General features: G+C 36.3%; 1 non-coding gene across 1 annotated transcript; it reads right to left on the minus strand.

Annotated features, from left to right (window-relative positions):
* Nucleotides 1-14,455: 14,455 nt before the first annotated feature.
* LOC141676371 (small nucleolar RNA R71) lies at nt 14,456-14,562 on the minus strand. Its single transcript, XR_012556965.1, has one exon. It is a non-coding gene; the product is annotated as a small nucleolar RNA R71 (small nucleolar RNA).
* Between the last annotated feature and the right edge of the window lie 2,232 nt (nt 14,563-16,794).

Here is a 16,794-nt window from a genome sequence, read left to right on the forward strand (position 1 = left end):
GGACCTACGGTAGTCATTCGTTTTCCTTGGAATCTTAATAGCTAACCATACGGAGTCCATACCTGTCGTATTGAATTCTTCTAAGGAGTTAACATAATCACCATTCATAATTCATGAAGAACACTCCAGCTCCTAACGTACTTTCATGACATGAAGCAGATAAATTTCAGAAGAGTTTCAATCAAAGCAATGATAGCAGGTTAGTACCATTATTAACCATATGTCTTTATTGGGAGACATGCATCTCAAAGGTTCATTTAGTCATTTCGTAACATGGTCCTGGCTTATCTCAAGATAGTACCTTCTAAGATAGATAGCCCGCTTATGGCGATTACACGAATTAAACCTTTACCAAACTACTATTACGATTGGGTATTGCAAAGTCATCAGAAGGAATGTCAATCTTCCAAACCATAATACAACCTTCACGGCTTCAACCATCATCACTGTATTCCTCTGGCACGAGCGCCTATAATTATCCTCTTACATTTAAAGTGTCGGCCACCTCTTTGGCCTTTCCTGATAGTAAAATTTCCTTACAATCAATGTCATTTTAACCACCTCCAACTAAATTTTCTACCTCATTTCAATCACTGCTTATGTGAAAATGCTTTTCTTAAGTCCTGGTGAGAAAAGAAAAAAAATCACCATTTTTCCACAAGTCATTGCCTTAGTGTTTAGATGTGAACATTGTCACGACTGACTCTCGATCATACTTAGGACGTCTCTTATCTTGGGTCCTTCTCGTTTTCACCAATCTCGACCTTCATTGGGTCAATCTATACTTCTTATGGTTTAACACGTGCCCACCTGGAATTATTATAATTACGCCATTGTTCCTTTATCAAATTTCTATTCTTGAGAACTTCGAATAATACCTTTCTCCTTATAAAACCTCTAAGGTTATCCTTGAATCGTTCCTCCTGTATTCCCTAGATACAGGGCATATCAAAATAGCATTTACTAATACTAGAACCATTGTCTATTTACTTCTGAAAAATTTCTCTACTGATCTTTAAAGGTTGTTGTTGCTTTAGTCCTTCATTCCATACTACCCAAACTCATAATGTCCCTATTAAGGGTGAAATGCCAACCTTTATGCATTCCCCTAGGGTTCATCTCAAGTTATCGAAGTTATATCCTTAATTCCACCTTTAAAAAGGTACTTGCATCCTTCCATGGATAAATCAAGTCATATATCCTTGATAGATTATCTTATTCAATCAATCCCACCTCGATAGTCTATACCAATTTCACGATAGCATCCTTATTCAAAATAAGTTCAATCCATATGGCCTCCAAAAGATAACAACGGTTATCCACTTTTCTTGCCTGATTTGGTAATGATAACAGGGATGTTCTAGAAGATCTTGGTCATGTTCAACGTGAACTTCTTCTTAATAAATCCTTATTTACTTTTGTTGTTTATCTCAACAGTCATCTCAATGTTGGGATATCTTTCATACATGGCGTCTCCCTTTCTGGGTATCATGCCCCCGGTCTTACACTTCACTTTCTTGAAGGTCACTTCCTTCATCCAATTTTCCTAATTTCTTACTTTCTTGTCTCCTCAGTCTATCCGCGTCTCCTTGTTTATCTTTCGGACTATCTCAAGGTTTCCTCGAATCCTCCCAACTTAAAGGGAATAAAATATATGTATCTTTCATGCCTCCATCAATCAGCTTTAACTCATGGTGAATCACTCTCATCCTGACGATTACATACTTTTCTATTTCTATTGCTACGAGTCTTTAGGGTTTCCTCATATCTAACTCCCTTATCATTCCTCCAACTCTATTGCCTTTATATTCCTTTCCACTTCAGTTTCTTTTTATTTTCTTTTCTATTACAATCATTTCATGAACCCACTACTTATTGACTTCAAACATCATGTCGTTCTAGGATTATTGTCATCAGAACGAATCTTGACAACTTTTACAACTTAGCTTCATAATTCATCATACTCGTCCGCCTTTGTTCTGGCTTTAAAGCTTTTACAGTATCTCCATAATCTTGGGAATTACTTTCTCGAAAATAATTGACTGAACTTTAATCAGTTTATCATAACCTCTGGCTCCGTACCTTTCTTGGTCTTTCACCAGCGGGTGGCCTCTCTCTTAGGAAGGTAAGTGACAAAAACAGTCTTTTGTGATCGTCCATCATTTAGAATCTCAAATGATTCCTATATTTCCTTTAGCCAGGCTCTTGCCTCGACTGGGTCAACCTGTTCCTTGGAACTCTGAGAGCTTAGCGACTTAAAGGTCCTGAAAGAATTTTCCACCGCACTGTTTCCTCAGGGTGGTGGTTGGGGATAATAGTCTAAGTTCTGTCTAGGAAGGTCCATAAATTATTGTATAGGAGTACCGTCTCGGGTCTCCTTTCCTTACTCGACTTCTGTTTCCTTAGTCTGAACGTTCCCTCCTCCTCCCCATAATTGGGGTCATCCTACATGTTTTAAATCCTCATTTTCCACTTCATTATGTTATGGGTTCCTTCTATCTTGATGGCGACCTCCCTGACTATCACGTTCAGGGTTTGCTATAAATCTTATTCCTCAAACTAGCTTTCATCTAAGATCTCATCTTTAAGCTCTTGAAGATTTGGAACCCAAATTCTGTAGGAATACCTAATTATTCCCTTATCATCTTTCTCGGTATTAATCTCTTATCTATTTGTTGCCTCCCTGCCTTCATTCATCACTTTTTCTGGCACAATATGTTCTTTTCCAATAATTCGGGCTGTATTGCAATCTCAAACAGCTTTTCGGTACCGGCTCCAGTTACCTTCACTTCTATTTCCATTTTCTCAAAATCTCTTATAAACTCTCCCAAAGACATTATCATCTTGAGTCTCTCCTTTTTACTAAGGGCATCAGCCACCACATTGGCTTTCCCCGAATGATAAAGAATCTCCCAATCATAATTCTTGATTAGCTCTAACCACCTCCTCTGGCGCATGTTGAGCTCTTTCTGCGTAAAAATGCACTAGAACACTTATGGCTTGTGTAAATCTCGCACTTCTCTCCATACAAGTAGTGCCTCCAATCTTTAGGGCAAAGCTATTGCCAAGAGCCCAAGCTCATGGGTGGGGATATCGAATTTTAAATTCCCTTAATTGTCTTGACGCATACGCGATTACCTTGTTGTGCTGTATAAGAGCACCCTAATTCCTTATGCAAAGTGTCAATACAATTCATAAAATCTCCTTTTTCCATCCAGCAATGCCAACATAGGGGTCGTCACCAATCTTTGCTTCAGTTCTTGAAAGTTGTTCTCGCATTTCTCTGTCCATTCAAACTTCTCAGTCTTACGAGTAAGCCGCGTTAAAGGGGCTACTATCTTTACAAACTTGAATGAACCTCCGGTAGTGACCGGCCAATCCTACCTCTGGTAGTTTCCTTAACCATCGTCATCAATTCCTGAGTGGTCCTTTATTCATTCTTGTCAGGATCCTCCACGGGATCCTCCTCAGCAACAATCCCTTCTAGGATAACATCCTCAACCGCTACATCCTCAATATGAACATCATCTGGTCCTGCGTTAGGAAGCTCTATCGGATCCACAATCCGATCTCCAATTAGTAATAAAACATCATCGCGCTGTTGCTCCTCAACCCCAAGGTTCAGAGTCCCGCTACCATATACGATAACGAACTACGCTTCTATCACGATATTTATAAGGGTTTCTATAAGGGTTTTAACTGTCAGTACTACGTTAGGTAGTCCGACTATGAACTTGGCAAGAGTTCTTATTATCTTAGTGAACTTATTATTTTAACGTCATATCATCTCTGAGGTTTATAACGCTTAGCTCTGATACCATTTCTGTAACACCCCCAAATCCGGGGTCGGGGATCCGGGTTGTCACGATTTCCATTTCCCTTAATAACACCCAATCTTAATAAACAATCAACTACTCCGTACTATGACCCCACAATAAATGCACACACCACAAGTATAGTCTCAGAGATGAATATCCAAAAATAACACGAGTTATTTTATTCCACAATTATTTGCCATTACACCTTAAAAGGGTTTCTGAATAAATTTACATTTTCCTTGCCATTATTACAATTCATAAATATACACAAGTCTGGTACATCGAAAGTTGAAAGCCTAGCCTATTGGTAGATCCTACCTCAGCTACAACGGCATCAACGCCTACAGGAAACTGCGGAACGTTTCCTATCCGCTCGCGAATTGGGAGCTTGATCCTGTTCATCTTGTCTATCTGTTGTTATGTGATGAAAGAAGAAAGCAAGGGTGAGCAACAAGCCCACCGAAATAATATGTATAATAATTAACAATATATGAGCATTCTCATAGTACTCATGAAAGTCTTGGTCAAGAAGAAATGAACCAAGTTCGATCTCTTAACGCGACCAAGTCGCAAAATATTCAGTATATATGTACATATACTTTTCAAAATCTTGGAAGTCCTCTTCCATGCATAATAAACACAGAGTTCCAGTTTATAACTGTATAAAAATATCGTTGCAAGGTGATCTCATATATCTAACCTTGTCTCAACGTTTTTCTGAAAATCTTTGACATGCATAAGATAATCATTTACTAGATATAAGTTTAAAAGATGAAGTTAAAAGATACTCCAATATACTTATATCTTTTTCGAATACTACTTGAACTACCACCATTCAAGTTATAATTAGTTTCAAAAGTTCATCACATAGATGAGACTACAAGACAAGATTTGAATAGATTCAATCTTTATAATATCATTTAAAAGAAATGAAGTTACGAAATACTTCATTAAGTCATGATATATATATCCATATATATCTCTCATACATTTCCTGAAAACCTCTGTCATGTAAACTATGAACAGAGTTTGTAACATCTAATGAATTTTGGAAAGGAAAAGAATTTTGGCATAAACCCGATATCTTGCTGATCAGGCAAAGATACCAATAAGTAACCTTTTCTACTGTAGATGGATGAATTCCTCGCCGGTCATTACCCAGGCCGTATTAGGACCTCACGCTAGACCGTTACCCGGCCACTCACGCGTGGATGGACTGTCACCCAGCCTCTTACACCTTCATAGACCGTACCCCGGCCTGTCGCTTATGCCGACTCAATTAGATGGACTTACTTCCCGAACATTGGGCAAGTAATCAAATTGTTTTCTCAAAACGGCAACCTCGTTGCGAATATAAAATACACCACAGAGCCGGATCCCTAAGATTTTTGAGCGAATATTCTAGTCTCCTTCGAAAGAAAGATCTTAAATCTGGAAACGAGTTTTTGGGATCCGCTCTAACTTTTAAAATCATTTTGAAGACTCGAAAACATTTTTAAGAATGTTTGGAGTAATGCTGATTTAATGAAATAAATCAGTCCCGATATATTAGAAAATATCTGAATATTATTATTTAAATAATATTCCCATAAGGATAATCCTTATAAAAATAATTGAAGTAAAAGTTTTAAAACTCATACTTGAAATTAATAATAAATAACCAAAGATATACTTATGCGAAAGTACGATCTTTATTTGAATAATCGAAAATAAGTTTGATTATCGAAACATTATTCTTTAATAAAATAAAGAATATTATTTAATAAAAGAAGAGGAGTCATAAGTCCTCGAAAGAATATTCAAAATAAAATTCATTAAATAAATAAGCGGAGTCATAAGTCCTCGAATGAATATTCAAAATAATATTCATTAAATAAATAAGCGGAGTCATAAGTCCTCGAATGAATATTCAAAATAATATTCATTGAATAAAATAAAGTTATCGAATAAACCTTATTCGATTAATAGTTTTGAAAACTATACATATATATAAATATATATATATATATATTATACTCGGAAAAATCGACTCCCGATTTAGAAAAATGTTCACCTTTGGGTCCCCTATACTAAGGGTATACACAAGTACTGCTTATCTCTAGCATAGGTATTATGCAACTTATAAGCATTTGAATCAACAATTAGATATCAAGATTACGAAAGAGACATGCATATATACCATATCAGCATGCTCCAATATATCGCAAAATTTGCTAATAACAATCATGCACTTATCACAAGATAATGCATATACATATATTTACATCACAACAACAGTATAACGGGTAGAAAACTTGTCTGAGTGTTCCCGGATAGACTTAAGCTTAGAGTGGGTCCGATAACCTATGAACAACAACATAAGTCGGAATTAAACCCCGGTCGCTTAAGAAACTAGACTTTAACCAATTGAACCTTAACGTTCGCTTATGGTCACTTCTACGCTTAACGAATCACATAAGTCGTTCGAGTACCCTTGGCTCCACCATTTTTAATAAATTAACCATTAAGAATTTTAAGGCAATTCTTTCGCGAGTACCCTACTAACTGCCTAATCCACTTTAGATAATTGTTTCATACTCCAATTAGTCATTTAAGGACCTTAACCAAGGTTTCAAAGTAAGGCGAGGGGTAATGGTTCGGTCGTGAAACGCCGTTACTTAAAACGGTCGTTTCTCCTAAACCGTACATCGAATTCAAGCGAACCACATATAAAAACGAAGCTCGTAACATGAAAGATATAATCATGGCAATGGTCAAAACCTAACAGTGAGTTCATGGGTCCTGATATTAAGAACAGAACAGTTAAGGAAAATTGGGCATTATGACGTTTATGTTTACGCGATTTCCAATTTAATTAACACTCTAAATTATCATCAATTCACTCACAACCACCAATACAACAATATTCAACCATTATACTACAAACTCAGTCCCCAACTCCAAATTTTACCAATTTATCCAACAAATCAAAGACCCAATATTCAAAACCAATACAAATCCACCAAAACTACTTATAATCAAAGATCAAGCCTTAATACTAACAATGCTTCAATAAAACTTAATGGAATCATAAAATCAAAGCTAGGGTTTGAAGTTGATACCTTCCTTGGTAGGTGTTAAGTTGCTAGGAAGCCTTAGGGAGCCTTAATCTAACCTCCTACAAGCTTGATCTTTCCAAAGAAATCAAGAATACAAAGTTAGGTTTTGAAGTTTCTAAAAGTCAAATTGAAAGAACTGTCCCAACGAGGGTCTTAACATGCTTATTTGGACGAGACTTGTAAACAAGAGTTGTAGGACATCTCAATACCTTTCCAAAGAGCTATAGAACATACTATTTGAGTAAGTATTGAATGAGATATGGTAGTTTGAAGTTGCTGCTCTGGTTTTGGCCGAGAGCTTTTGTTTTTGGAAAGCAAAAGTCAACTTCTAATTTGTGTTTTGTGATTTGTTTTGCCTTGAATTGGTTGTTTTGTTTTGTTTTGATTAATTAACCTTTTAACCATGGTAAATTTTGTGTGGTTTATAATCAACCAACACTTACTTCCCTTTTTGGTCATGCTTATGTCATCTGCTTATGTCATCTTGTTACACTTATCTTCCTCTTGTTGGTGTGATGACATCATCGTCCATTAACCCCTAATTACTTGGCTAATGACCGCTAATTTTTTATACGGTTCGCTTAACTTTTGTTCTCGTTTATTGTTTGAGGGATCATACCCGGGATCTAATTACTTGGGTTCCCCTAAACCTTTCTCAATATTTTATATTTTTTTTATGATTCTCTCTTATAATCCTTGAATTAAATCCTTTTAATCATGTTACCTTATACTCAATTCTTTCGGTATCTGGTGGATTTTCGGGAAAAATAAAAGTGTTCGAATTTGGATTCTGACGATCTTTACATACACTTATTTACTTTATGGAATACTAGTATGATCTTAGAATTTCCATAATAGTACTCCTATATAGCGTGGTCTGATAATTTTCCTTAATCAGCATCATCAGCAAAAGTTACTATTCATCCGTGTTTCAAAAATTAAAAAATTGGGGTTATTACATCTGCTCTGTTCACCAAGTAATAAACATTTAAAAAGCCTTAAAAATAACCAAAATAAATCCACCCCCTGTGTTGTATTCATTACCTAACAATAACAATAATAGTAGGATTAATTGTTTGAAAATGGTAAAGTTCAAGACACTAATTAGGTGTGTTCTTGATGAAATTGCCGGAAACTGACACTAATTCATGAATAAATGAGAGAGAAATTGCTTATTTGTATAAATGTGTGACTTGTGAATTCTCTTGTCATACTCCGGGGATTTGAATGTAAGCTCAGGGCTTGCGAGGCTGATCAGGGAACATGAGCATAGGCTCAAGTTTGTGAGTCTGAAAATTGGGACTCCCTGTAGTGCTCATGACTTAGCCCAGGTCTTGAGCTGTATTATAGTCTATCAAGCTCAGGGGCAACTCCATATTAAAACTAATTTCATGAATTTTTGTATATAAGCTTATTGTATATTATATTTAATATTGATATCTAAATAAGGATTATTATAAGTTTTATAATAATAATAATAATAATAATTGACTCTAGTGATATGAATATGATAGATAGATATATACAATTTGTGGGGGGGGGGGGGTTACGCTACTTTTCAAGAAAAAAGAAAAGAAAATTAGAAAAATAACAAACCCTAGTCTTTTATCTCTCTCTTTATCTATCTCTCTCTCTCTCACACACACACACACACATATACATACAAGATACATAGGTTTTCTTGCTAAATTGAGGTGCTGGTCGTTGTTGAGCCTTCTCGTATCTATGAATGGATTGCTTTGAGCTATTTTATCCTGGAGGTGATATTGTGGTAACCCATCACAACATAAGTGGGGCAATAATCTCTTCAAGAACAGTCAAGTCTTCTCGAAGGCTTGGCGACTTAGCTGGTTCTCGAATTCTGATAAAACTTCATATAGCTAAGTGATTTCCTCATTTTTCGTTTAATATAGTTGCCGATTATAGCTTGTTTCGACCTTCATGATTGTTTCGTTATTTGGTTTTATTTGTCTGGTCTTGTTAATTTGTGTTATATAACTGTCCCATTGTTGCGCGTTTAGTAATATTCGCAACAATCTTGAAGAGATTATTTGTTATAGTGTTAAATTAGAAAGATGGTTAACGAAACTGAGACTCCCAAGGTTGTTGACGTTGGTTCTGGTTTTGGTGGTACTGCATCATCCATTGATTGGACTACGTATCATTTTACCTAGCGATTTATCGGGTTATGCCTAATAAATTTAGTGGTGGACCTTCTTTTTCTCGTTTCCAAAAAAAGATGAAGCTCTGGTTAACGGTTAAGGGTCTATAATCGGTAGTGCAGTATGATCCTCCTGTTGTGGATCAAGAGAAGGTTAATTCCTGCTAAGGTTTATGCATTATGGGCTAAGAAGGATGGGGTCGCTAGGGCAGCCATTTTGGTAACCTTGGTGAACACCTTATTCGATGTCATCATATGCCTACATTGATAAAGTCTATGGGAGAAGCTGGACCAAACCCATAATACTGATTCTCAAGGACTTGGGAAGTATTCTTTGGCTAGGTCTTTTTATTTCAAGCCGGTGGATGGAAAATCCATGATTGAACAGGTTCATGCTTTGGGTGAGTTTAGAATGGTCTTGTCTGAGAAATTTTGGGTTATGTCAGTGATTGAAATGCTACCTAAGTCTTGAGAAGATTTGTTCTCTCCCTAAAAACACAGAAAGGAGAGATCACATAAACTAACTTAATGTTGGACATCTCTATGCAGGAGTAACACAAGTCCAAACAAGGACATGTGATGCTTGCTAGGGGTGTAATTCGAACCGATCCGGCTCAAACTCAACTCGAACTTGACTCGATAAATTGAGCTCGACTCGGCTCGAACTCGTTATCGAGCTCGAGCTCGAACACATTTTCTGGCTCGATAAAAAACTCGAGTCGAGTCGAGTTTTTTTGAGCTCGACTCGAGATCGACTCGATAAACTCGAACTCGACTCGGCTCAAACTCGAGCTCGATTATTTTTTCTATAAATATTTATGTGTTTGCTAACATATGTGTCATTCAATTGTCTAATAAAATTACTTTTACAGACTAATTTACTAGTTTTTCATAATATATCGGCATTATTACATTTTACTATATTTGGTAAAAATTTTAAATTGAATTATTTTGTTAAAATATATTTAATTATTTTTTCATAGTTAAATGTTAAAAAATATGAGCTTAATTTATTTATTTTTGAAAAATTCAACTCTAATTAGTTTAAAGATACGATAAGTGCTATCTAAATTTTAAAATAAAATAATAACTTAATAACTTCATTTTCGTTAATAAAATTAATTTTAGGGTTTTTTTTTAAAAATACCTAAGTTATAATATTTTTTGCAAAAATACGGTGCAAATGGAATAAGCTCGAAAACTCGTTTAAAAACTCGAAAACTAGATTAAAAAACTCAAAAAGCTCGAAAACTCCCAAGTAGCTCGAAATCGACTCGTTTATTATCCGGGTCGAGCTCGGACATAATTTTCAGGCTCGATTTTTTTTTGCTTGACTCGACTCGATTAGAAAAAGCTCGAACTCGAATTTAATAAGCACAAACTCGACTCGAATTACATCCCTAATGCTTGCTGAGCATGGGATTATGCAGAGCATAATGTAACGTAATATATAACCGAGGAAATATAATTCAACATGAAACAAATTCAGATAAATAATATTAACTATGAAGCACAGGAATCCCGAGGATGAAGACTGGTTAAATACAAAAAATTAAAAGATGGAATTAATGCTCTAAGTACGTAACCAGGTCATGGAAAAAAGTTCATTAATATGTTCAAGCCTCCGTGAAGAATAAAATGTCAAAAGACTTCCAATATCAATGAAATGTATTGATATAAATTATTGAAGGTCAAGGGTTTAGTGAATGAAGCAATGAATAACCAACCAAGTTGTATCAGCTCATAATTATAAAAGAAATTGAACTAAATCAATTCAGTATTAGTTGTTTATGAACCAGACCAGTACACCAAGTATCAAGACATTAGGAAGAAATTAATTTGATCTTGCAGAAGATTTAGTGTTGATACAGTATACAGGAGTTCAAGAGATATAAATTTGTCTAAGTCAAATTATAACCAAGGAATGTAATCCATTGTGGTCACAACCTAAAGAATCAAGGCTAAGGCAATTTTTTTCCTTGTGGTCGCAAGTCAGGATTATTGATAAGGCAAGGTTTCTTTTCTAGTACTCGCAAGTAAGAGCAAAGGCAACCAAGCCCCCTTATATGCGCAAGTAAAAGAGTGCATTAAGGCACTAGGTTCTTCATGTGGTCGCAAGTAAAAGTAAGATGACCAAGGAAAACCTTTTTCCATGTACTCTCCAGTAAGAAGATAAAAACACAAGGATGACTTGCTCCGAGTGGTCGCAAGTAAGGAAAAAAAAATAAAGACAGATTTATTCCATCTTGTCGCCAGTAAACAATTAGAAATTTCATTTGAAGTAAAGAAACAAATGTTTTGGTTTTGTGGCTAAAATCAAGCCACCTGTCCAAATATTTGAAAGTCTACATATAGAAGCAGAATGAATTTTTCATTTAGTTATCTTCCTCATCAACTAACTGTATTTTTATGAAGCTCAATTGAAGACCATTTATTAGTTTGTAAATATACTATTACGCTATTGAATTTATTGTAGCTAATCATTTGATTGATTATTGATAAGTGGATTTTATATCTACTTGGAACGCTTCATATTGGCTTAAGTTGGTGTTTTGGACTCAAGTATTTGGTGTCTTTGATGTGTTTTGTGTTGAGTCATTGCAGGGCACTAGTCAAAGGTGGAAATGAGCTTTTAAATGATTATATGTTGATAAGAGATCATGGAAGGAGTCGTGGAAGTTTATACGAAGGACGGAGCGTAAAAAGAAGAAAGCTGCAGAAATTCTACAGAAAGGAGCGCGCCCGCGCCCAAAGGAGCGCGCTCGCGCCCAAAGGAGCGCGCCCGCGCCCCATTTGTCAGACACAGAGCGCGCCCGTGCTTGTTCAAGCACACGTGCCAACAAAATTCTGCAGAATCCTGATATGATTATAATTTGGTTATAGCGAGAGTCCAGGTCACCTATGGCTATATATATAAAGAAAAGATGACATTTTTAAGAACAAGAAAGCCAGGGAGAACATAGAGAAGACCTAAAGCACACAAGACGGCTAAGGATAAGAAGATTTAGTTTTCACTTTTGTATTCTTCGATTTAGGCGATACTTTTGGATGCTTATTTTCGATTTATTCTAAACCCTAGTACTTTTATATTATCTCGTAGTATTCTGAACTTATTTATTATCATGTTTTCATTGGAACCCATGGTGACGATGTGTTCGATCATGAACTAATCATTGTCATGAGGTTCTAGCGGATTTATTTATGGATTTCAATAGTTGATTGTTCTAAATCGTTGGTGTGTGGTGATTTATGATTTCCTAGTATGGTTGTACTTATTCTTCTTAGATGCGTAGCTAACATCTATGTCATTTGTTAATCTTTATTGAAGCGAAAGTGGATATAGAGGTTTAGAACTTGCCATGCTAGCATAGGTTTATGTATGTTGTCATGCATGATTCGTAGTGTAATTTTAACCATATTACGCTGCCCTATGTAATCTCAATAGATAACTTGCTCAGTAAACCGTTTTGTTTTCAAATCTTATAGACATATATGGTCTAAGCATAATTGGTGTATGCTAAACTTCTATCTTATTTGTGGATGTTTAGTAGTAGGGTATACGTATATCGAAATATAGCGTATACTAATTTCGTGTTATCTAATTAGTTGTCATCACCATCATATGCTAAGATTAAAGGCATAAACTCTAAATGAAGTATTTAATGAAATTAGAATCCCATGTTTTATCTCATATAAGTAAATCATTTTTATTCTCTTAATTAATGCATGCTAGTATAATCACTTTAATTAGTTAATCAACTCAAAATTGATATTGGTCTTAGCAGTAGGGGCGTAATTCAAACCGAGCCGGCTCGAACTCAACTCCAACTCGAACTCGACTCAATAAATTGAGCTCGACTCGACTCGAACTCGTTATTGAGCTCGAGCTCGAAAACATTTTCTGGCTCGATAAAAAACTCGAGTCGAGTCGAGTTTTTTTTGAGCTCGACTCGATAAACTCGAACTCGACTCGGCTCGAACTCGAGCTCGATTATTTTTTCTATAAGTATTTATGTGTTTGCCAATATATGTGTCATTCAATTGCCTAATAAAATTAGTCTTACAGACTAATTTACTAGTTCTTCATAATATATCGGCATTATTACGTTTTATTATATTTGGTAAAAATTTTGAATTGAATTATTTTGTTAAAATATATTTAATTATTTTTTATAGTTAAATGTTAAAAAATATGAGCTTAATTTATTTATTTTTGAAAAATTCAACTCTAATTAGTTTAAATATACGATAAGTGCTATCTAAATTTTAAAATAAAATAATAACTTAATAACTTCATTTTCATTAACAAAATTATTTTTTAGGGGTTTTTTTAAAAATACCTAAGTTACAATTTTTTTTGCAAAAATACGGTGCAAATGGAATAAGCTCGAAAACTCGTTTAAAAACTCGAAAACTCGAAAACTTGAAAACTCGAAAAGCTCGAAAACTCGCGAGTAGCTCGAACTCGACTCGTTTATTATCCGGGTCGAGCTCGGACATAATCTTTAGGCTCGATTTTTTTTGGCTCGACTCGATTAAAAAAAGCTCGAACTTGAATTTAATATGCACAAACTCGACTCGACTTGACTCGAATTACATCCCTACTTAGCAGTGAATAATAAGCATACATTGTTGCATAAGCGCTTATTCTGTTTAAACCAGTCTCTGTGGGAACGAACTTAACTTATCCTATACTACTTGTGATCGCGTACGCTTGTGTGGTTTTATGCGAACAAGTTTTTGGCTCCACTGGGGGGTACCGGTGTTAAATTTAGTTTATGTGCTTGTCATTAGTGGTCATTAAAGTTCACTGACTCGGATTATTTTCTTACAAGGTTGGTTTACTTTGTTTGTGTATTTCAGGTACTCTAGAGAGCGTGTATGCGAATACATTCTCAATATCGTAAAGAAACACTGGACGAAGTTGAAGAAGAGGAAAAATAAGTTTTTGAAGAAGTTAAAAAAGTTGAAGAAGAAGATTTTGTTGCAATGGGAGAACCAATAGCAGAAATGAAAGCGTTGAAGGATTATTCTCAACCGAAAATCAATGACATTCAGTCTAGCATTGTCATACCATCCATTACAGCTAATACCTTTGAAATCAAGCCTTGCACGATTCAAATGGTACAGAATTCAATCCAGTTTGGGGGTTCTCCAACGGAAGATCCCAATATGCACATTAGGGATTTCATCAAGATCTGCGACACCTTCAAATTCAACAATGTTTCTGAAGATGCTGTGAAACTGAGACTTTCCCATTTCCTCTGAGGGATAAAGCTAAGAGCTGGTTGCACTCTCTACCACCAGGTTCTATTACGATATGGGAGGATCTTGCTCAGAAATTTCTTACTAAATTCTTCCCTATGGCAAAGACAGCTGCAATCAGGAATGCTCTTACTCAATTTGCGCAGCAATCAAGTGAATCTCTATGTGAAGCCTGGGAACGCTACAAGGAGATGCTTAGGAAGTGTCCTCATTATGGAATGCCTGACTGGATGGTGATAAATTACTTTTATAATGGTTTAGGAACACAGTCAAGACCTATGCTCGATGCAGCATCAGGTGGAGCTTTATGGGCTAAGAGCTATGCGGAAGCTTAAGAGCTAATTGAGATGATGGCCGCTAATGAATATTAGAATCCAACTCAGAGACTACCACAAAGCAAGGTAGTAGGAATTCTGGAGGTGGATACACCTACGGCTATCATTGCTCAGCTCAAAGTGTTGACTATGAAGGTCGATTCTCTGACCAACTATGGTGTTCATCAGATAACTAGTGTTTATGAGCTTTGTGCATGTTCGAATGCGACGGAGCAATGTGCTATATCTAGTAAATCAGATCAGTTTATGAGCAACTTTCAGAGGTCACAGCAACCAGTTCCTGCCACTTATCATCCTAACAACCGCAACCATCCTAACTTCAGCTGGAGCAATAATCAGGGTGGTATGCAACAGCCTTACCAGCAGTTTGGAAATAAGCCTTTCAATCCTCTTGGTTTTCAACAACAGTTTGCAACAAGGAAATAATTTCAGCCACAGGGAATGCAACAACAATCTCATGGAGGTGCAGGTCCATCTTCGAATGAAAAATCTGAATTGGAGGAGTTGAGGCTGATGTGCGAAAGCCAAGCGGTTTCAATCAAAACTCTGGAGAATCAAATAGGGCAAATTGCCAATGCTTTATTGAACCAACCACAAGGAACTCTTCCTAGTGATACAGAAGCTAATCCAGGCAAGAGGAAAGTCAAGGAACAGTTGAAGGCAATCACCTTGAGGTCTGGAAAGGTTGCTAGCCCTAAAAATCATCAAAACGAAGAATCTGAAAAATTTCTCCAGAAGGTGGGCGCGCCTGCCCCCATATCAAGCGCGCCCGCACCCTTGCCAGCTTTAGAAAATGTAATTCTTGAGGAAACAGCTGATCAGAAGGGTGTCGAAGCAGAAATGAAGAAGTCTTCTACTGAAAACACTACTCCTGAGTAAAATACAGGATATAAACAAGTCTATCCACCTCCTCCATATCCTAAAAGACTTCAGAAGCAGAAGTTCGATAAACAATTTGCCAAGTTTCTGAAGGTTTTCAAGAAATTGCATATTAACATACCTTTTGCGGAAGCTCTAGAACAAATGCCGAGCTATGCTAAGTTCATGAAGGGTATTCTTTCTCGGAAGCTTAAACTTGAGATGTTGGAAAACGTTGTTCTAACAGAAGAGTGCAGTGTTGTACTGCAAAAGAAAGTACCTCCTAAACTTAAAGATCCAGGAAGCTTCACGATACCATGCACTATTGGAAACTTATATTTTGACAAGTGCTTGTGTGACTTGGGTTCTAGCATCAATCTGATGCCATTGTCTGTCTTCAAGAAACTTGGTCTGCCTGATCCAAAACCTATAAACATTTCCTTACAACTGGCTGATCGATCCATCACTTATCCGTGAGGTGTAGTGGCGGATGTATTGGTTAAGGTGGAAAAACTCATCTTCCTTGCTGATTTTGTCATTCTGGACTTTGAGAAAGATAAGAAGATTCCCATTATCTTGGGAAGACCATTCTTAGCTACTGGCCGAACTCTGATCGATGTGCAGAAGGGTGAGCTTACTATGAGGTTCAGGATCAGGACGTTACCTTTAATGTCTTCAATGCAATGAAATTCCCTACTGATGAAGATGAGTGCTTTAAAGTAGAGTTGGTCGACTCTATAGTAAATTCGGAGCTTGATCAATTGCTAAGGACTAACGCCTTAGAGAGAGCATTAATAGTGGAATCTGATAGTGAAGATGAAGAAGGGGAAGAGCAACTGCAGTATTTGAATGCATCTCCGTGGAAAAGGAGATTGGACTTGCCATTGAGTCTCTTGGATTATCAGAGCTTAAAAATTCTCAAGAGCGTCTCAAACCATCTTTTGAGGAAGCTCCCACACTTGAACTAAAACTTTTGCCTGATCACTTGAGGTATGTGTTTTTAGGTGATGCATCTACTTTGCCTGTTATTATCGTATCTGACCTTTCAGGTAATGATGAAGACAAGCTCTTGAGAATTCTGAGAGAGTTTAAATAAGCAATCTGATGGACTATAGCAGATATCAAGGGAATCAGCCCTTTTTATTGCATGCATAAAATTCTGCTTGAGGAAGGAAGTAAACCAACCATTTAACAATAGAGGAGACTCAATCCTATCATGAAGGAGGTAGTAAAGAAAGAAATTCTTAAATGGCTGGATG

Source organism: Apium graveolens, chromosome 7 (genome assembly GCF_009905375.1).
Source record: "Apium graveolens cultivar Ventura chromosome 7, ASM990537v1, whole genome shotgun sequence".
Lineage (NCBI taxonomy): Eukaryota > Viridiplantae > Streptophyta > Magnoliopsida > Apiales > Apiaceae > Apium > Apium graveolens.